At 47.7% G+C, this 15,034-nt stretch overlaps 1 pseudogene; it reads right to left on the bottom strand.

Annotated features, from left to right (window-relative positions):
• Positions 1-3,691: 3,691 nt before the first annotated feature.
• Positions 3,692-14,504, bottom strand: LOC146180683 (protein ABHD1-like; annotated as a pseudogene).
• Positions 14,505-15,034: the final 530 nt, after the last annotated feature.

Below are 15,034 nucleotides of genomic sequence, written 5' to 3'. Positions count from 1 at the left end.
TTCCCGATTAGTCTGGCTTGTGTGTCCGTTAGTGTATGTTTCTGCGCATGTGTGTTTGGTAGAAGACACTTCAGCCGGTTTAGCGCACAAGCGCATTAGTGATGTGAAGTCGTAGCACTTTAGAGTCAACGAAGAATTTGCTCCAGCTGAATGTGGGCTGAATACCGTTCAAGACGAACCTGATAGGCAGCGAGAAGACGTAGCGGACGCTATGCGACAAGTGGCGCTTTTCTGCTGAGATGTGAAGTTGAGGCAAGATAGCCTGCTTGGGCTGAAGAAGAAACGCAACTGTGAGAGACGCAAAGCGCGAATACTGGTAAAAACGATGCACGCGCTGCAGGCCCGACTGGCGGCCTCAATGTCGAGCTGGTCACAAAACACAAAGCCTCAGAACAATTCGCGGACGAAGCGACTGTCCACATGTGCCCGTCTGCAGATTCTGGAGACGCGTCTGGGCTCGCGTGTCGCTGTGCAGAGCTCATAGCGGAGCTGCAAAAAGCGAAGGAAGCTAAAAAGTCGACACAACTCTTCGTGGTTCGTGGCTCAACTCGAGGAGCGCCTCGCGAAGGCAGCCGATGTTCTGCTCAGATTTGGGGAAGAAATTTCCTGGCTGAATTACGTATCATCGATAAACAGCTCCACTACATCCAAAAAGATCTTGGAGCAAGTTGATAAACTAGGTGGAAAACACTCCGCCTTTGCAATTCCACATTTGGCAACCTCTGGCACATAAACAAGTATAGAGGAATAAGCAGTCATATTGGAGAACATTTTGTGCATTTTTAATCTCCACACACTATACACATTCTTTTTCAAAGTACAAATCAATACCTGAAAAACAAACTCCCATTGTCTGGTAGTGCAAATGAAGCTTTTAATGCTGTTATTACACTTGAAAAAATAAACAGAGTGCTGTTATATGGCAGACACACTGCAACAGGGAATATTGGAATCCATTATGAAATGTTAGCTCATTTATCTGAAACCACAGTAGAAGATTGTCGAAACTCTTTAATAAAATCTGGATATCCGGGAAAGTTCGTGAGACCTGGTAGAAAGCCATTATAGTGCCACGTTTAAAATCTAGGAAGTCGCCAAACTCCACAGGCAATCATAGGCCAACGGCTCTGACGAGCTGTCTTGCCAAGTGCTTTGAAAGCATTGTGGACATTTTCGTTTCTGTGCGCACAAGGCAGCGGAGGTGGCTCAGCTACAGAACCAGTAGCGGGGCTCAAGCACTTTATTTTCCTTCTTTCTACAGTCGCAATAACGACACTCCCATCTTCCTGCACTCAATTCTGACAGATACTCCGCCATTATTTTCTTGAAATATGAAACCTGATCTTGACCTGGTTGGGTGTGCGATTCCACAATTGCGTGGCATCCATTCAAAATTATAAGGCTCCTCCCTTTCCTTAAAAGCTTATTTGAGTTATGTGGGGTCAGTTTTGATGCAAACCTGTTAGCGACTTGCCTGTAGCAGAAAATAAATGCAGACCTTGGGCATTTTCACAATTAAAAAAAAATTGCGGATGTTTAAGCATGACTTGAACCTAGCGACTGAGTGCTACAGCGATAGCCTCTAACATCCGCTCTTCAGTCCACGCTGTATCTGTCATACTTGTTTCTGTGGACACCTGAACCGCGCCATGAGGGAAGAGAGGAAGGTGGGATGGAAAGTGAAAAGAGAAAGAGGAGCCGTAGTGGAGGGCTACGAAGTAATTTCGACCCCCTAGGGTTCTAACGTGCCCTGACATCTCACAGCCCACGGACGCCTCTTCGTTCCGCCTCCATCGAAACGCAGTCGGCGGCTCGTCACCTGCGTTTCGACGGATATCCACTCTTCCCTTACGGTGCGGTTCAGGTGTCCACAGCAACAAATGTGACAGATACTGCGCCTTTACCTTTCTCTGAACCAATTAGCATTATTATGAAAACAATGGCTGATTGAAGAGCGGGTGTTAAAGAGGCTATCGCTACAGCATTCACAGTCATTGCAATTTTTTTTAATTGCGCAGAAGCCTGCGGTCGGCATTTATTTTCTTCTGTATACAGGCAAGTCGCTTTGAGGTTTTCTTTAAAACTGACACCACATAACTAATCGTCAGTTGGTTTACAGGAAAGAAAAGTACAGTATCTCCCACACTTTTCGTAGAAACAAAGGAAGGAATGTCGAAGAGAAAGTAGAGAGAGAAAGAGGTGCCGTAGTCGAAGGCTGCGGAATGATTTCGACCACCGGGGGTCTTTAAGAGCACTGAGATAGCAGAGCACAGGGACGCCTCTCCGTTTAGCCTCCATCGAAACGAAGCCACCGGCGGTCGGGATCGAACCCCGGTGACAATGATGATGATGATGTTGGCTAGTTCCTTTGTATCGCGGGGACACCTTGTCGGTGTCCCAGCCAGACCTCCTAACCACTGCGCCAGCGCGGCAGGAAATGATTATTCGTTCTGTAGTGAACTAATCGAGGATATTACGAAGACGAGGATTAACTTTCTCAGCCGCTTGGATCATAAGACGCCGCATTTGTATGGAGCCGGCTATGGCTGCTCGATGAAAGTTGGATGAAATGCCCCGCCGCGGTGGTGCAATGATTAAGATGCACGACTGCTGTAGCAGATCACATCACCCGGTTTCGAACCCGACCGCCGACGGTTGCGTTGCGGAGCAGAGTGGCGCCCGTGTGCTGTGCGATGTCAGTACAAGTTAAAGAAACCTAGCCGGTCGTAATTTTTGGAGCCCTCTAAGACTTCGGCATCACTCATAGCCTGAGCCACTAAGGGATGTAAAACACTACAAATCAAATCAAACTAAAATGAAATAACGGCATCTGACACTTGTCACGTCGCTCCAAAACTGCAGCAATCGTCAGCTCGAACCTTGGTTTTAGAACATTTTCAAGGTAGCGCGAAAAACGAGGACCAAGAGTAGAAGGACGAGTAGGAAGAGTAGAAATTTCGAGTGATGGTGCCTAAGCAGTCAGCCAGTCTAAAAGGTCTACGTTGCTTATGTTTCGTATCAGCAATCATAGCGCCTGCATGGAACTGAGTAGGCACTGGCCTGCGAACAACAAGACATCAAAAAAGTGTGTTCACACCAATGTCCGTATTCCTAGTTTGCGTCGTTATTGAAATTGTCGCTGTCTCACCGACCTCGAGTTATCTTATTGATGGAAACGCCGGAACTTGATGTTGCCACCACCTCTTCCACATCCGGTGTTTCTACCTTCGACACTTTCACTGACAACGCAAACTCGGATGACGGACCCTGAAGCGAACAATTTCTGCCTGCCGTCGTCATACTTCTCACTACAAAAATGGGGGCGTTTTGCAGAGATGTCTGTGTGAGCGGAACTCAAGTTTATGATGTTGTTAGCGGGGCCACAGTGAGCAAGTGGTACGCTTTAAAACGCCCTGTAATCTGCTGTCACGGCGATGGAACCACTCCTGAATGAGGGAGCATGACATTTATTTCAACTCAAGCCAGTAGATCTTCTCAGCCAATCTAATTTGCATCGCACCTCGTTGCTGCGCCAACAGGCAATTGCGCGCAGTTATAGACAGGCAAAATCACCAATTGCACATTAGTGAAACACTTACTTCACACAACCGTCGTTGTGAAGTCAGCTGTGAGCATTACATGACGTCTGAAAATATTTAATAGCACTATGCGCGAGTGACGGCGAGTGTCATCAACAGTCATCGCCCAGGTTCGCAAGCCCTTGGGAACCGTGGGTACTGGAAATGCGCAGCAGTTTTTTTTTTTTTTTTTTTTAAGTCGATATTTATTGCCTCAGGGCATCAGTAGGTTATGAGATGAAGGATGAATAAATGATTAAATTAATGGAAATAGGTTGGCTGATTTTATGAAGTCCAGAAGTGAGCGATGATGAGGTCCCTGCGTCCAAGTGACGTATGAGGCAGGATTGGTTGCTGAAAGGCCAGCTATTCTCAGGTGCCGGATTCGTGTTGGCTTGAGTGCTGGGCGGTCCCACAGCAAGTGGTGGATGTCGGCCTCGACATCTTCGTTGTTACAGATCGGGCATCCTGGGCGTGGATATAAGTGTTGGAAGTATGACCACGTCCTGGTTACTGCTGGTGTAAGGGCAACACCGACCCGGATCCTCCTAAGCGCAACCTCCTCTGCACGGGTGAGACCGCGGGGAAGGGATATCGCACACGGAGGGATAAGTGCACGTGTGCGGCGCCGGAGGTGCTCCTTTCTTGACAAAAGGAGGGTAGCGTCGTCGACTTCGAGAAGCCGTGGGATTGATGCGTCTTGGTTCACGAGGCGGGTTGCAAAATCAGCTTGACTTTGGGAAGGCAGCAGATCCCGTGGGACCCACTCAATGCGTATTGACTGTGCGATGCGCGCCGCAAGCTGGTGGATGTCCTGGCAAATTTTAGGGCAGCGGCTGACACGTCGGAGCTGACGTACTGCATGTAGTGCGTCAGTGCGGATGACAATGTGGGCTGTAGGGAGCATGGTTATAGAAGTCACGGAGCAGAGTGCCTCTTGAACTGCCACAAGCTCAACGCAGAAAGATGTAAGTGGTTCTGAAAGCTGAAACGTAGTTGTCTGATTCAGGCTAGGTCTCCGTGGACAGTGGATTGCCGTTTTGGCTTCACAGCCTTGCAGGCTTCCATCTACGTACACTACTATGGAATCTTGAGGCAGGTTAGTATCTTGCTCTTCAAATCTCTGGCGTAGCAACGATGCAGAGTTGGCAGACGTCGGTCTGCGGATGTCAGTTGGCTTGTTGTCTCCTAACTGTATAAATTTCCAGGGAGGGAGAACTGGCGCAGGTGGCTGAAGAATAATGTGTGACGTTGCATACGCCCTCAGTGCTTGCGTTGAATGTGACAAAGTGGCCTTGAGTCTGCGAGCATCTCGGCGCTGCTGCACCAGTTCATCGATGGTGTTGAGCTGCGCATTCTCCTGTAAAGCTACGACCGGTGTGATTCGTGGAAGGCATGTTATGGTCCTCATAGCTTCTCGATTTACGGCTTCAAGGCGATCCCATTGTGCCCTTGTAAGATGCTGGAACTGGGCCTGATAAACAATACGGGGCTGCAGAACCGCCCTCACTAACTGGCGTGCAACAGACGAGCCAGCGCCACCCGTTTTAGGTGCAATTCTTCTTATTAAACTTATAGTTTGAAGTGCTTGCTTTTTTGCCTGAGAGAGCCAAGCAGTCGCTGATCCAAAAAAAAAAAAAGAAGGGTGGCCGTGGCAGCAGCCTTCCGTCGGCAAAGCCCAGGTGACCGCCGCACGGAGTCACCACGGCAGCCAGCCAACGCGAGTTGGTGATTTCGTCTCCAGGAAAAGTTTGCCTCGAGCCGAACACGTCGTCGCCGGACACGAGGAAAACAAGCGGTCGCTGCACCCGAGACAGCTTGCCCTGCGTGCGCCATTGCATTTATTGGCTTCTGTTGTTCAGTTCCGGGATCCCTAGCACGCGCAAATACGTTATGTAACGATCCAAAAGCGCAGTACAGAACAGCTTAGTGAGAAAAAATCAAATATCTGTTTACATTGCGGCTATTAATGCTTTGGTAAATTACCAGCAGAAATTTTAGCAACATCCTGACAAAGCTATAGGTTGCGCTTTTAAATTTTAATTTACCAAACGATTATTCCACGGGAATAACTATACACGTTTCAAAAGCGCATCTGAGCTCTTGGAAAAAGCCACTGTGCACCGGAACTGGATAGATACTGGCCACTACCATTGCACCACCAGCCAGCCATTGCAAGCCATAGTCCACACCGTCATAAAACTTTTGAACACTAAAACGGGTGAAAAGCTTAGGTGGCGAGTTGCAAAAAACCGCAATACAAAACACGTGAGTCCAATTCTCTAACTGCTATTTTATTAACAGCATGCAGAAAATGTTGAAGCCGTGCGTGAGAATCAAATTTTCTCAGCAAAACCTGCAAATGAAATTAATTGTTGCGTGCGACGGCACTTATCGCTAAATGTTGCCGTGGTGCACTTAACCTAGACTGGCTGAATCGATTTTTAGCGATTGCAGCTTACAAAGCAGACTTGTAAATTAGCTATTTCGCATTTGAGATCCTCCCCCCCCTCCCCCCCCCCCCCCCGTCTCGCCCAACAACTTGTGAGCCACGGGCGTGTCCTCATGATTCCAAATAGACGACTTCAAAATGAAGCAATTCTGTAGCTGTGCTATTTCTAGTTTCTTTTCAAGCTTTTCAAGCTTTGTGCGTACATTTTGTGGTTTGGCTGATTATTTATAATGCTGCTCAAGCAGTAGCAGTAATACAACTACTATAAAGCTAAAAGTAGCAGTAACAGTAGTATTAAAACAAAGCAATAAAACAGTAGTAGTATTAAACTTTAGTTAGGCAGAGCGTTAAGCTTCGAGCAGTTTTGCAATTTCAGGATCAGGGTCAGGAGATCTTCCAATGTGCACAGAAGCCTTCGGCCAAGCAAATCAACAGGAAGATCGAGGCGATATAATACTGGAGAACTTTATTAGTGATGGCGTATACACTTGGCCTAGGCAACTGCCAGCAGTGGTGCTTTTAACTTTGTTCCTAGAACATCTAAGCTGGGCCCTTGACTATATGTAGGCTAGGATCTCGTTTTCTAGGACACCATGCATCAACGCTTTGTTGTAACTTTGGTATGTACAGTGATTTGTGTACAAGCGCTCAGAAGTACTCGTTTCCCAAACTATTGAAGCCGCGCTTTACGTTTGTGAACGATGACATAAAGCGAAACAATACTCAAACATATCTAGCTCTGCGTAATGGCGACTATTCTTCTTTGAGATCCTTTTCCAGCAGGTGTCTACATGTATATACATCTAGTCCGCCATTCGCAGTCGTACCCGGAGAAAGCGTGGAAAATGGTCGGAGTTGTGTGCGGCTAAGTTTGGGAAGCGATCCAATCAGGTGCACAAGAGTTCTTGCCCCACCTCGTAACGGTAACAAGCTTGCATGTATTGTGAATCAAGGAGGTGTAACTGCGTTGAGTGCTTTTGTCAGATAAGTAGGCCAAGCCCATATTGCGTACAATGGAAAAAGGAGTATTCCCAGAGCATGGTAAATGTCTTTGGAGGTCTAATTATTGAGTGAATTGTCAGTGGACAGAATTGAAAACGATTTACGCTAGGCCGATTTCATGAGCAAATTTACCTTGAGGCTACAATTCTCGTAGAGCTCATCCACAGAAGTGAACCCGAACACTGGAGCAGTGTACGCTTTGTCAAATTGGCTCAGGGTCCAGCAGGAGAACACGTCGTCCGCGTTGAGCTCATTCTGCGCACATGCGGAAAGGTTACAGGTCTGGTGTATACGAACCCTACAGAAAACGTTTACAAAGCACATTTCTTCCCGGGTTCGAACCCGACCTCGGCGGCTGCGTTTCGATGGAGGCGAAACGAAGTGGCGTCCGTGTGCTGTGCGATGTCAGCGCACGTTAAAGATCCCCAGGTGGTCGAAATTTCCGTAGCCCTCCACTACGGCTCCCCTTTCTCTCCTTCCACTTTCACTCCCACCTTCCTCCCTTCCCTTACGGCGCGGTTCAGGTGTCCAATGAGCAAGTGTGACAGATACTGCGCCTTTACCTTCCTGTGAAGCAACCAACCAAGCACATTTCTAAGTGGGCTGTTCGCATATCGAAGCTGCAGAACCAACGCTGCCGGTTTCCTTTCTTTTCTCTTTTTTTTTTTCTCTAGTGATACTGTGATCAGTGAGTAGAATAGGAGAATCAACATTAGAAAGTTGTGGGATATACGTTAAGCAATATATACTCGTTAGGAGAATGGAGCAACAAAAAGTCTATTAAAACTCCGAAATGTAAACATAGTACGAAGGTGTGACTTGGAAAATAGAGTAATAATCCTTTATAGTTGCAGACGTTCAGAAAACGATAGTCAACATTACCCTAGAAGGCATCTTTGTGAAGACGTTTCTCCGTTACTTCCTAAGTATGGCTGTCTTTGATGGAGAAGAAGACTATATATTTGCTGCTTGTCAGTCATGTTCAGTATTGCGATGACTAAATCCTCTTTGATGGAGCATATGTGTACAACGCACCAACATAAGTTACACGAATGTCTTATACGGCGCTGCCAACATGCAACAATAGAACTAGAGCATCATGACAAGGAGCGCATAATCAGCTATGACCTGAGTCTTCCTTATATGTTTCCAGAGGAGCTAACACTCAGTGAGGATCGCGTAAACAAATCTGTATGCAGATAACATGTAGCGATGTGCATCGCAAAGAAAGTATGAGACCCACGGTGGCCCTGAGCACGTCCTCGTTCTCCTTTAGGTGCTCAACCAGGTTGCTGGCCATGTACAGGAGTACTGCATAGTTTGTGTTCCACCACTGCTCCAGGTTTTGCTTGGCTGTGGCAAGGTGGAAGGGCGTCGAGATGGCCAGCGCGGCGTCGATGCCCGCCTGCTGAGAGAACTTGGCCAGCTACAGACCGATAAGCAGGCCGCCCAGCGAATAGCCCACAGCCACCAGGCCGCGGTCCGGATAGCGCCGCTTCACACTGTCCACCACCTGCACGAGGTCGGGAGTTTCCACAATGTCACCCGGCAACGATATCAGCATGTGCTACGCCTTTAAGATAGGGAGCAATCTGTTAATTGTTCCCGTCTTTATCTGCTTCCCTCGCAGATCCTCGTTCGCGTAATGTGTTTTGCTGTTCGCTTAATCGGTGATCCCTTAATTTGTAACTAAACTCTCTAACGCATATTTATCTGCATACAGTGGTAAGACACCACATTGTTTGAAAGACCACCCGGCGCAGATGTGAGGTCTTGCTCTAATTGAGGCGTACGAGCATGCCTACCATGGCGTAGCAGCCGCGTAGCTTGCCCAGGCAGCACAAATAATGGGCTCAGTATTGGCATTGTGCTTGCAATGTCCGGCCTTACATAAAACGAGTGCATTGAAACACATGCCAATATTGTACCGCTGGTTTGCGCTGACTGGGACTCTGGACCTAAATGTCAAGGTATGTTCGAATCCCAGATCACCCTCGGATCTCAAACGGAAAGCCTGAGTTGGCAGCTTCTGCCATTGTACGTAGTCTCCTAGAGTCAAGCAACCCGCCAAGCCAGAGATGTTGGTTTTAACCGTTGCGACACTTCCCAAAGGGCCCAAGTATAAAAAATGGCAATTTTGGTTGCTCAAAGTTTGGATATTTGCGGGTAGGGCGGCGCCCGCGCCAATCAAGGGTACCTGTCTATGTTGCAAGCTTTACTATTGTTGGTAAATGCACTACCACCTAGAAAATCAAATAAGGTGAAAGGTTCCAGTAGCAAACATTCTTAGGCATAACAGCCGTAGATTTAATCAACATGAAAAAGAAGAGAGAGAAATGGGGTTTCCTGAAGGTATTGACGGCAAAATCAAAAAGAATTTATTGATCGCTTCTGGGTGGCGCGACAATCTATAAACAATCAAAATTTGCGTATTAAAACTAGTCACTTTCCCAGCTCGTATGATTCAAAAGCTCTGCCGTCATACAAGATCAGTGCCCGGCACTCTCAGCTGCCAGCTACCAGCTGCCAAAGCCATGCCAGTGATTTTTCGCTCATACAGGCAACGCCAGGTTTTCAACAGAATAGGGGCCGTTAACACTATCGCGTTATCATCCAAGCTGCCTGACCGAGGTGCCACTATAGTGGGTGCGATAAATCTATTCATGTCCCGGCCTCGGCGGCCGCTTTTCGCTGTAGGCGAAAAGCAAGGCGCCCGTGTGCTGTGCGATGTCAGTGCACGTTAAAGAACCCCAGGTGATGGAAATTTCCGGAGTCCTCCACTACGGCGTCTCTGATAGCCTGAGTCGCTTTGGGACGTTAAACCCCACCATAGCCTCCTTTATACACTGTGCCTGTCAACTCCGCGCTCCGCGGCCGTCGCCGCCGCTCCTCCTCCGTCGACAAGTTACGCCGCTGGCTGCCGAGAGATGGGGACAGCGACGTAGGGTCACCTTCGCCAGGCGAGTGCCGGGTGCGCCGTGAGTGTGCCGGGCGCGCCGTGTTGCCAAGCGGTCCGGATAGCCACGCGCTGCCGCTGGTTGGTTGGTTCATAGGAAAGGAAAGGCGCAGTATCTGTCACACTTGCTCTGTGGACACCTGAACCGCGCCGTAAGGGAAAGGATGAAGGTGGGAGTGAAAGTGAAAGGAGAGAAAGGGGGGGGGGGGGGGGGGGGGGGGGGGGGCCGTAGTGGAGGGCTACGGAGTAATTTCGACCACCTGGGGATCTTTAACGTGCGCTGACATCGCACAGCACACGGACGCCACTTCGTTTCGCCTCCATCGAAACGCAGCCGCCGAGGCCGGGATTCGATCCCGGCCTCGGCGGCTGCGTTTCGATGGAGGCGAAACGAAGTGGCGCTGTCTCGCTGTTTCGTAGACTGTTCTGCTGTGTGCAAGGTCATGCTTCTACTTTTCTCTGCCTTCGGGTGCTGCAGGAATACAGCATTGCACCAACTGGTAAGTGCCAGCTTTGCTTTGTCCTTCCGGCGATCGCTGCGTAGTATTCAGCTGCTTTGAGGCTTGTAAAAAATAGTGACAGCACCAATGTTTTTATTAAGCGTCCATACTGCAATAGTAATGTTAGATGCGCTCTGTGCTTTCTGGACTGCATTGCTAATTGCTTCCCTGCCTAGCTCGTCTGCGTAGTGTGTTAGTGTGCTCCAGCGAAGCTTTTTTCTTTTTTTGCAGTATACGCTGATTACGAAAGTTTGTGATAAAATAGAAACACAAGATTTACCTATTGTGAAGATAACTACTTTAAAGTGAGTTAAACCAAATCTTGCAAAGCCTATATTAGTTTCCCTTCTCGCACTCAACCGCATTAAGGCCTGTGAGAAATAATGACAGCACTAGAAGCGTGTTTATTACGCGTCAGTAAGGTAATAATAATATTAAATGTGCACGTGTATTTTCTGGACTGCGATGCGAACTTCCTCCCTGGTTAGCTCTTCTGCGTGGTATGTTACATGAGCTCCAGCGCAGTATTTTTTGTTTCGCTAACTGCGCAATTGTGTGAAAAAATAAAAACACGAGCTTTGCCTATTGTGACGATTATTTTGGAGTGATCGAAACAGAAAGATGCCAGGCATATATTTGTCTTTTCTTGTTTTTCTAGTTAAAAAAAAAAAACATTTGTACGACGCGCTGAATCACTGAAAGTTATAGCTGATACCAAAATTGTTCTCCTTACAGATCTCAATGGCATACTGCGATGTAGTTTTTCCAATCACCTGTAAATCAAGCTGGCTTCTGAAGTGCTATCAGTGACAGCAGTCACCGTGAACTTTTTTCCCTACTTGTGGCAGCTATTCATCACACCTCTTCTACATGGTACTCTTGAAGCACAATTGCTGTTGTGAAATGTGCAAATAAATGCTGCTGCCTTTCTTAAATTTTGTTTTATTGCAGCGTAGACTAGCATTCTAATTTTTCTATTACCATTGGCGCTAGCGGAGCAGTCATGCAGTTTTTCGAGCCATGCGCAATGTCTTGAAACTGCCTGACATAAAATGTCTTATAGCGTTGGTGTTATAGCCTAACAAGTATCATGATCACTTGTTATGCTTAGTGGATGTCGGCCTTACAAGTAAATATGCTGAATGTGCACGACTCATGCTTAGGAACAGTTATCCCGCTAGAGAATAACAGCGCTCCCGCCCCGCGCCGACATTCGTACCCGTGCGACCCGTGCACCTCGACCTCTACGTCAGCGGCGCCCTCAGCGAGGGGACCGCGCAACTTTACTCGACGGCGCCGCTCTATTGTTCGCGCGGCGCGTTGACAGGCACAGAGTATAAAGGAGGCTATGACTCCACAAACCAACCAAACCGATTCATGAAGCACGTTTGTTCATGCGTGTTTCGGAACGCGTGGTCAACTTTACTTGTATACTTTTATCCTTATGATATTTTGGTGCATAATCACTGCTTCATGAGGTCTTGTGCCATGTGTCCTTCCTCGTCCGTGTCTTAACTGCGCTGTTTTATCACGAAGGTCTTCCCGGGTCTTCAAAATTGCGTGTTTCTCGACCGCTGACCTCTGAGCACCTGCCAAATTAGCAGACGCTGCCAACTCGATCTTTTCAAGCGAGATGGCACAGTGAGACCTGAATCCAGCCTTTCAGGACTCTAATCCTGACACGCGGCACTAGGCTACGCTTGCTTAAAGCTGCACTTTATATATCTATCGCTCCTGGCATCTAGGGTAGCTTACATTAGGCCCCGCCACGGTAGTGCAATGGTTAGGGCGCTCAACTGCTGTACTCAAGAATGCGGGATAGAATTTCGGCCACGACGGCCTGTTCATGATGGAGGTGAAAAGCATGGCGCCAGCGTGCTGCATGATGTCACTGCATGTTAAAGAAAAGAAGTGGTCCAAATATCCGGAGACTTTCAGTACGGCGTCCCTCATAGCCTGAGTAGCTTTGGGACGTTAAACCTCGCAAATAAAACCATATGAAGCTGATATCATGGTCCTCCTCACGAAGAGTATCAAGCCTAGCAAAACGGAAAGCATAAAGATCGACCTTGCATAATGCACGACCTCGTCACTGCTTTCCTAAGCGCATCAAACACAGTTATCACGCAGCTGTCCTTTCGCGCGATTAAAAGGATTTAAATAGTTTAAACCCTGGCTAACCTATTTGTAGTAGAAGCATATGCTATTCTTTTTCCGCTTATGTGTCAGAAAGCTGTAGGCTTATAGCTACTTCAGCGCTTATTCGGTATGTACATGCGTGCACAATGCAGATATTCGCTCAAAGTGCTCAAGCCGCATGCTGACCAGGGGTATGTCTGACAGCGCTTCCGGAAATTTCGCTAAGTTATAACTTATAACCGTGGAACAATCCTCGTATCAATACATTATAGTTGCTATTCATCACGGACAATATAATTGCATATTCCTGGTCTGCATATGCGTATGCTGCGCAGCTGGAAAGGTGCCCATGTTCCTGTTTTAACACGTTCCTGCAGCAACCGTTCGTTAGCGCGGCACGTAGCGTGGACGAGAGTCGTGGGTATAAAAATGAAACGTGCGAACCCCGGAGCATGTTAGCGTTCGAGACAGACGAAGCGAGGGAAAGGACGTGCCTCTGTCAGGTCTCCGATGCTGGGGATGTGAGTGATGCGATGCGTGAGAAGAAGCACGCCACCTCGTCCTCGACCGTTCATGACAACTACGGGGCAACCGAGTGACTTGGCAAGCGCGACAAACGAGCGCAGGTAGTATGCTTGGCTGTCTCCGCACAGGCCCGGGACCACCAGCAGCACTGCGCCCTGTGTGCTCTCGTTAAGCCAGTCGAGCGCCAGCCGGCCTCCGTCAGGCAGAGCCAGGTACTCGCGCCGGTACGACACCTCAGGCAGGCATGACTGCGCACAAGAGCACGCACGTTGAACGGCAAGCACGCAGCTAATAATTTGTTCTTGACAGTGTCCACAAAGGTAACATTTGCACAGAGTGCAGGTGTTGCGCGGTACAAACTCAAAGGGGGTGCTACCAGCTTTTAAAATGGTAGGGTAAGGCTAAATTATTCAGTCCTTCAATCGGATCCAGGTTTCAGATGAGACATCCAACATAATCTGGCCATTCTCGAAACGGCTCACTTCAATGCAGTCAGCCCTCATGTAACAGGTAGTATCTCAAATAACCACCAGATTTTTCAGCGAATCTGGGATCGATACGCTGAGCTCACAATTCAGGCATCTGCTCTAAGACTACAAGTGCGAAATCGCGCTTTGCTTCAACGTCACATGTTCAGTGTTCGTGTCATAAGTATGTAGAGTGCTGCTATAGGCATCGTGGTCTGACCACTACTAGTTTTTATGCACACTCTAGTAATGAAATACGGTCAAACTCGCACCGACCTTTCTGCTTACAGTAAACTTTCAAGATTATCCTTTATTTATAATCTAGTTACCCGTATCGAAAGGGAAGATAGAGTAAAAATGCCAAAATTGTTAGCCCAGGCAACCAGTATAGAGCAGAGAGAGAGAGTGGACAGAAAGGTTAAAGGTGTCGCAGAAGTGAAGTACTGTTAAAAAATGGACTAACAAGCATGCATTAATTGGTCCAAACTTGTGCTCATACCAGTGATATCGCAACTTATCGTTCGTCCCCTTCGCCGCGGCTGGCTAGAAGTCATGATATCACCTCTGTTGAGAATGAAGTTGATAAGAGCTTAAAACAAACGTGAATCGTCCTTGAGAAAAGACCAAATAAGTTCAACAGGGATGAGATGATACACCTGTTTTCATGCACGCATAAGTATGGTCGCGGTATCATGTGAGTTATTGTAGAGCCTGAAAAAGGTGCACCACCTTTCCGCATCTCACAAGAGTGTTTAGGATCCGCTACTTCACCTGGTAGAGGAAGCTGACGAGTGACTGGAAGTTTGCGCCGATGCACCAGATGGGCGTGCGATAGACACTCCGCAGGAAGTTCCCGAAGTTGGCCGTCATGAAGTTTCGCAACCTGCCAGGGCGGCAGACGAGGCGAGGCCGACGCTGCGCGGCCAGCACGTAGTAGAAAATGTACATGGCGCAAGACGCACACACCAGGAGCTCCAATTTGCTCGGTTGCCCGGACATTGCTGCTACAGATGCCCTTTCTCTCCCTCTTCTCCTTCTTCTTCTTGCCTCAGAACACTTGACACATACCAATAGTTAAAGAGTGGACAGAGTTTGGTGTAGGCACACTGAATAATTGGGTTTGACTTAGTTTTTACCGTACGTGATCTTAGGGATCAATATTGGTGGAATATTTTTTGGACAACATTTTTGAGGTAGCAATAATAAAATTCAAGAAAAAAATATGAATTGGGTAAGCAAAACTGGGAAGTAACACAAAGGCAATGAAGCAGTAAACGAAAATCCTCCAGCTGAAAACATAGCGTTGAATTTTTTAATTTGTAAATACAAATCTCAATGTTCTCCTACTGCGTGCGGTATTAATTATTCTTTTTATTTTGGTTTTTCATTATTTTCTTTCCTTTTCAATTCCCTAG

This window comes from Amblyomma maculatum, chromosome 8, assembly GCF_055883805.1.
Source record: "Amblyomma maculatum isolate TAMU_Amacu chromosome 8, ASM5588380v1, whole genome shotgun sequence".
NCBI lineage: Eukaryota > Metazoa > Arthropoda > Arachnida > Ixodida > Ixodidae > Amblyomma > Amblyomma maculatum.
Note: the sequence above shows the minus strand (reverse complement) of the source record. Positions and strands in the feature narration are given on the sequence as shown.